A 7,263-nucleotide genomic window follows, 5' to 3' on the forward strand; every position below is an offset into this window, starting at 1 on the left:
CCTGCGGCAAAGCGGAAAGAACCACGGGGAGGCGAAAGGCATCGAGGCACCCTACCGCGGGGGGCGACAGGAATGCCGAAATTTGCTTCAGTAAAACAAGCTTTTGGGCGAGTTGGTAGTTTACATTCGACATAGCCGCAGCGAAAAAAACACAATCACAGAAGGAAGACACGTACACAAGGACCAACGCTGCAACGCTGCAGCGTTGGTCCTTGTGTACGCGTCTTCCTTCTGTGATTGTGTTTTTTTCGCTGCGGCTATGTCGAAAGGAATGCCGAAGCAGAGAGAGATAGCGGCGAAAAAAAAAAAAAAAGAATTGCATGCACCGCACACAGGGAGATTCTCGCTGCTTTTTGCAGCTTCTCTCTCCCCCCCCCCCTCCTCCCTTATTGAGGTCACGTGTCCAAATGGCGGGAAAACACATCCCGCGCGAGCTAAGATGCGCGGCGCCACTCAGTCGACGGCCAGCCTCCGTGTGGGCGCGATGCGTACTGCCTAATCTTATCGTCCTCTTTTATTTCGCGCAAATTCAATCTGTCTCAACCTCCTGGTGCAGTCAGCGTTTGAAAAGAACAGCCCATATATGCAGCTGATGATTGCAGCCGCTCTGTACAGATTCTTCGTGCCGAAGTTCACCAAAACATGCGTAAGTACATGATCTTTCGGTCTTGATCAGAGCTTTTTGCTAGATTCGATATTATACTGAACATAATAATGTATTGTTTTGGAGCATATGTTCGTCTTGTTATATACTCCTTGCATCTTTCTTCATATATATATATAATTGGTGTGGGCGCTGATTGCGCAGGAAGACTTGCTGAGCCGTTTGTAAACAAGGCTGCGGCTGGCTGCGGTGGCAGAATTGGCTCATTTTGCAGTCTGGGTCCTTCGGTATCTCCTGCCCCAAAATGCTCGCCTTTTAACATGGAGGGACACTCACTATACCGATCAGGTAAGTCCAATTAGCACATATTTTGTTCGATACGACAATATACTGCAACTGTTTCTGGAGCGCGTATATATATGCGCATCTTGTTACTGCGTGCATTTTTTTTATAATCGATGTGTGCGCATTTCGCTCTGATTGCGCAGGAAGACGTGCTGAGCCGACTTGGAAACGATGCTGCGGCGGTGGAATTAGCTCTTTTCGCTGCAGTCCGAGGTCCGATCTCCTCTGCCCCAAAACGCCCGTCTTTCACTTCTTCATATTGAAGTGCATGCACTGACATGTATACCCATCAGGTAAGTCAAATTAGCGCTGATTTTCTTCTATACGATAATGAACTGCAACTAATTATGTATTGTTTTGAGACTTATGCGCATCTTGTTACTGTAAATGCATATTTTGTAATTGGTGTGCGCGCCTTGCGCTGATCGTGCAGGGAGGCGATATCAGCTGATCTGGAAACTGGCTGCGACAGTGGAAGCTCGTTTCGCCGAAGCCCAAAGTCCTTGGTCTCCTCTACACTAAAACGCTGGCCTTTCACTTCTTTATGGCGGTGCACTTGCCGGACAGGTATTAGCGCTGATTTTGTTCGGAAAATTCGATTATCCGACTCACATCGATGGGACGCATGCAACCCAGTTAAATGTCAAATGCTATCACTGATATCACATTCTAGTGGAAATTAAGAAGAAGAAATGGACATGGGCAGGACATGTAGTGCGAAGAGAGGATAACCGATGGTCGCTGAGGGTAACAAACTGGATTCCAAGGGAAGGAAAGCGTAGCAGGGGGAGGCAGAAAGTTAGGTGGGCGGATGAGATTAAGAAGTTCGCAGGGGTCAAGTGGATGCAGCTAGCACAGAACCGGGTTAAGTGGAGAAATATGGGAGAGGCCTTCGCCCTGCAGTGGGTATAATCAGGCTGATGATGATGATGATCACTGATATAAATATTGCAGCACCCCTCGCCATAGGAGCGATCAGAAGCTGTACAAGCATCATCGCTGCTGCCAAGCAAGCTCGTGCCAGGACTGAGAACAAGGTTTATGCCGTGTTTATTATTATTATTATTATTTTGCTGCTGTAATGATGTCTATACGTGAAAATTGATGATTGAGTGATGCGGTATGCTGGCAAGGTAAGTGAGCCAGTGCGTTCGTTTTGTGGATTTTGGAATCATATGTGATGCACACAGATCTAAGCTGTTTCACATTCATTTTGCTCTGTGCGCTTGCTTTCTGGGCAAGCAGTTGTATTTTCATCGTGCGGATTATTTCCTGGTGCTTACATGCTCATGAAGTGTTCAGCTAACTTGTTTCAAGCTTTAAAAATTTACAACGGGTTTTATAAGCTTCTAGGAGTTGGGCTGTCTAAATAGCCGTCTTGGCTGATGAGACAATTTTTAAAATAATGCTCGGTTGTTAAATAACGAAAATAAGTAAGATGACTTATCGTTAAATATCCGGTCGCTTTTGCTGTAAAAGTTCCATCTAGTTTGAGAAAATTAAGCTGTATTCTACGGAATAAACTTATTGTAGGTTTCATGTAAATATCGCGGAAACTGTTTGTTCAGCCGCGTTGGAATCCCTCATACGCGCTCTATGACAAGCGCGGACACTTGGTTTTGCTAGAATTATTAAATTGCAGCATTAGCATTCAAGAACGCGCTTCGGGAGGATAAGGTTTGACTGCGCTACAGTTTCAAATTGCAACATCATGACTCCAGCAAAACGAAGTGATCGCGCCTTTCTCGCGGATTCACGGATCCTGATTACGTATTCCGGCTTTGCGCTAATGTGTTTTCAGTAGGGTCGCATGAAGTCAAGCGCATAAAATATATTGATGTGATAGTGCAGTTGGTGGCAGTGAGCAGACATTATGTTTTCTACCTTTCACCCTATATTTGCCTGCAATGTAAAAGTCTAGGCGAAAAAGGAAATATTTAATTAAAACACTTGTCTTCGTACAGCTGACCAAGATGGAACCTGCCGCAGATCCGACCAGTCGCAGACATCAAGTGATCGACAGGCTGCCAAAAGAAGGAGACCAAGCCTCAAGCCCATCTTCCATATGTGGCGCACGCGCAGTCATATATCCACGCTTATTAAAAAGCAAATCGCGAGCTTTTTCTGAACGCTGTTGACAAATAAATTTTTCACCAAATACTGCAGCTTTTGTTTCTTCATGGCATCAGAAAAGCTACTGCTTTTCTTGATGCATTTGTATGTGCTACCCCGTTATATATGCATGGCCCACGATATATTAAATGCATGGCATGATACCTGCACGAGGGGCAATGCCGGCCACTAACCGGCGTCGGGAAGCAACCGGCCGACGTACGGTCTTTCGTCAGCAAAATGCTAGGGCAGACGAGCGGCCGACCATTCAGTAACGCTGGCAGACGGCAGGCCCACGTGCGGCAGGTGGTCGGTCACGTCGGGCCAAAAGGTCGGGCCGTAGTCGATTGCCTAAAATCGGCCAACGTTAGGTCAGTGTCAATCCCCGACGCCGGCCCTCATTCGGGTGCCGAAGGTCGGCCGGCCACTTTTTGGTCGGCGAGAAAGGTCGGCCCTATCTTTTGCCACACACTTTTTTTTGCTTGGGTAAGCACGCGGTTTACACAGCTAGAGGGACGAATAGATGCACAAATGCAAGAAATTAATAACAGGTTTAACGCCTTGGGCGACATAAAGGGGTCGATAGACCAAATCCTTGTGGCGCTAAGCGGCATCGCTGATAGGATGACGAAACTAGAACAAATAGTATACTCCAACAATGGACACGAACCGAAATAAGAAAGAGAACGCTACCATATGGCAATGGAATTGCCGGGGGTACCGACGCAAAAGGACACTACTGCAGCAGCACTTAGAAAATCTAGACGACAAACCGATTGCTATAGCACTGCAGGAGACCGGAGGTTATTAAGTCAAATTGACCGGATACCAAAGTTTTTGCAGCAATCTGGGAGAAAAATGCAGGATGGCCACGCTGGTCAAGAGAAACATAGCAACCTTAGAGCACGATGTTAGCACTGGAAGCATAGAAGCAGTCTTGGTAGAAATGATAACAGGGCGGAAGAAAAGCAAAAAGTATCTTTTTGCTTAACATTTATAGCAGCCCAAGACAAAAGAAAACCAAATTCGGAACGATATTCAAGAAAGCCATCAAATTGGCCGGGTTGAACCCGCTGGTGATAGTGGGAGACTTTAATGCGGCGCATCAAGAGTGGGGGTATGTAAGGCAGGACCTAAAAGGTAGACTTATCCTGGAAGAGTCCCAAACTCTTGGCTTAACCTTACACACAGACCCGTGTGCGCCCACTAGAGTCGGCGGCAGTGTAACCGGAGACACGGCGCCAGACCTCACTTTCAGTAAAAATGCTAGTAAAGTCGAGTGGATCAACACCATGGAGAACCTGGGCAGTGATCACTACATAATAGCCACCAAAGTGGGAGAAGGGGTGAAACTGAGGAAGATCAAAAAGACCAAAATAACGGAGTGGGATAAATTCCGAGCAATTCGGGGAGACCACGGAATTGAAGAAATTGAGGATATAAATACCTGGGCTAAACAGCTTAGAGAGGATGCTAAGAGCGCGGAAATGGCTGCCGAAGGGGAAGACACGCCCGAAATAATGGACAGCAAACTAATGAGTATGTGGAAGGAGAAGGAGAGACTTGGAAAAAAACTGAAATCCCAAAAATGGAACAGAAACCTAAGAAGAACGCTAGCCAGGCATATGAAAGACATGGAAACCTACGCGATAAAACTTAACGAGCAAAACTGGTGCAGCACGTGTGACGAAATGGATAGGAATATGAGCTTAGCCAAAACGTGGAACCTACTGAGGCACCTCCTAGACCCGAACAAATCAAAACAGACAGCTAGCATCAACCAAGTGAAGGCGAGACACGCTTTCCATGGGACGGATAAGCAACTAATGGAGAGACTCAAAGAAATATACATAGGAGAGACAACAGAAATTAAACAAGCGGAATATGGGGGTCCAGAGAATGGCAAACTAGATGCAGATATCACGGCAGCAGAAGTCAGAGCAGCTATTGCGGGGTTAAGAACTCGCTCGGCCTCTGGACCAGATAAGATATCAAATGTCATGCTTAGAAATCTAGATGAAGGATCGGTGGAAGCAATCACACGATACATAAACAAAGTATGGAAAGAAAGTAAATTACCGGACGAATGGAAAAAGGCAGAAGTGATTCTCATTCCTAAGCCGGGGAAAGAACCAAAGTTAGAAAACCTAAGACCAATCTCTCTGACATCGTGTGTGGGGAAGCTCATGGAACACGTAGTGCAAGCGAGATTAACAAAATACATGGAGGATGAAAACCTATGGCCGCATGAGATGGTAGGGTTCAGACCTAAGCTCAGCACGCAGGACATAATGCTCAGACTAAGACATGATATCATAGACAAGAAAGGGCTAGACACTAAGGTGATCCTAGGCCTAGACCTCACGAAGGCCTTCGATAATATCAGACATGACGCGGTACTAAAAGGTCTTGAGGAGGTAAACGTAGGCAAAAGAACATACAATTACATTAAGAACTTTCTTCAGGGCAGAAGGGCGGTGATTAAATTTCAGGACGCAGAGTCTCCCAGCATAAGGCTAGGCAGCAAAGGAACCCCTCAAGGTGCCGTGTTATCTCCATTTCTATTCAACATAGCAATGAAAGGCCTCCCAGCTAAGCTGAATGAGATCTCTGGAATAAAGTTCAGTATGTATGCTGACGATATAAACATCTGGATGAACAATGGAAGTGATGCAGAAATTGAGTGGAGCCTGCAGAGAGCTGCAGACGCCGTGGTGAAGTATGCAGCCGACAGAGGACTAACATGCTCACCGCAGAAGTCGGAGCTCTTTAGGTACAACACCAACAGCAGAGACAAAAAGCCAATAAACATCAAAGTGGTAGTAGAGGGCCTAGAGGTGCCGCAGGTCGAAGAGATGAGGGTCCTGGGTATGGTTATCAATCATAAAGGCAACAATACCAATACCATAAAGAAATTAGCAACATATGCGGATCAAGTGCAAGGCATATTCAGAAGGATAGCAGTAAAAGGGAGAGGCCTAAAAGAGAGAAGCCTCCTAAGAATATCACAGGCGTACATAACAAGCAGAATCTGCTATGCAACGCCGTACTTAAATATGAACAAAGAGAACATAGATAAACTAGACAGGATACTGAAGAAATGTGCCAAGAGGGCTCTGGGACTTCCCATATCCACATCAACGGAACGTCTTGAGAAAATGGGTATCCACAACAGATGGGCCGAGCTAGCTGAGGGAGTTAGAATAGCTCAGCTGGAGCGACTTAGCCAATCTGAAACAGGAAGAAAAATACTAGAATGGATAGACATCCAACCGGGATACACTGCTCATAAGACAGTGGATATCCCGGAAGAGATAAGAGCCAGGATACGCGTCCCGCCTATGCCAAAAAAATATGCACCCCGAATATAACAAAGAGAGGCGCGGGCATAGAGCCAGAGCCTACGAGAAAAGAATGGGAGAACAACCAGCAGAACAAGTGGCCTACGTAGATGCTGCATGTGGACGGCAAGGAGCAGCCGTGTCCGCAGTAGTCGACGGAACAGGAGCACCTGTAGTATCGGCTTCAAGCCGCACGAGAGACGCCAACGCGGCGGAGGAATTGGCAGTAGCGCTTGCTTGTGTCGGTACCAAGGCTAAATTCATACTATGCGATAGCAAAAATGCGGTCAGAAATTTTGGGAAGGGAAGAATATCAGAAGAAGCTAAACGAGTCCTCGAATCGAGGCCGCTTGAGCGCAACGTGGAAATTATATGGATACCAGCACATGAATCCATCGCAGGGAATGAGGCTGCTCACGAGTTTGCCCGAGCTCTCTATCACCGGGCGGCTGCCGAGCAGCCCTCTTGCATGGATGTAAAAGATAGCCTAATCTCGTATAAAGAGGTTACAGAGCACTATAAACTAAGCAGAAGGGTCTATCCGCCGCCAGACCGTTCCCTCGAAAACGGGGAGGCAATTGCATGGAGGAGGCTACAAGGGGGCAATCATATTAGTCCCTTTTGGGTATATGCAACAATTTCAAAAGATGAAAAGGATCTACATTGCATAACATGTGGGAGATGGGGCACTCTAGATCATATTATTTGGGAATGTAACAGCAGCCCAGGAGCTAAAGAAAATATAGATAGAGACGCCTGGGAGACCCTGCTGCGAAGCGAGGACCCCGCTCAGCAGCAGCAAGCCATCCGCCTGGCGGCTGAGGCCGTGAAGCAACAATGTATCTTCACCAGACCTTAGTT

At 46.7% G+C, this 7,263-nt stretch overlaps 1 long non-coding RNA gene across 1 annotated transcript; it reads left to right on the plus strand.

Annotated features, from left to right (window-relative positions):
• The first annotated feature begins 830 nt into the window (after nucleotides 1-830).
• LOC146210245 (uncharacterized) lies at nucleotides 831-1,597 on the plus strand. The gene is made up of 3 exons (XR_014703518.1): nucleotides 831-952; nucleotides 1,093-1,242; nucleotides 1,383-1,597. It is a non-coding gene; the product is annotated as an uncharacterized LOC146210245 (long non-coding RNA).
• The last annotated feature ends 5,666 nt before the right edge of the window (nucleotides 1,598-7,263 follow it).

This window comes from Amblyomma maculatum, chromosome 1 (assembly GCF_055883805.1).
Source record: "Amblyomma maculatum isolate TAMU_Amacu chromosome 1, ASM5588380v1, whole genome shotgun sequence".
Taxonomy (NCBI): Eukaryota; Metazoa; Arthropoda; class Arachnida; order Ixodida; family Ixodidae; genus Amblyomma; species Amblyomma maculatum.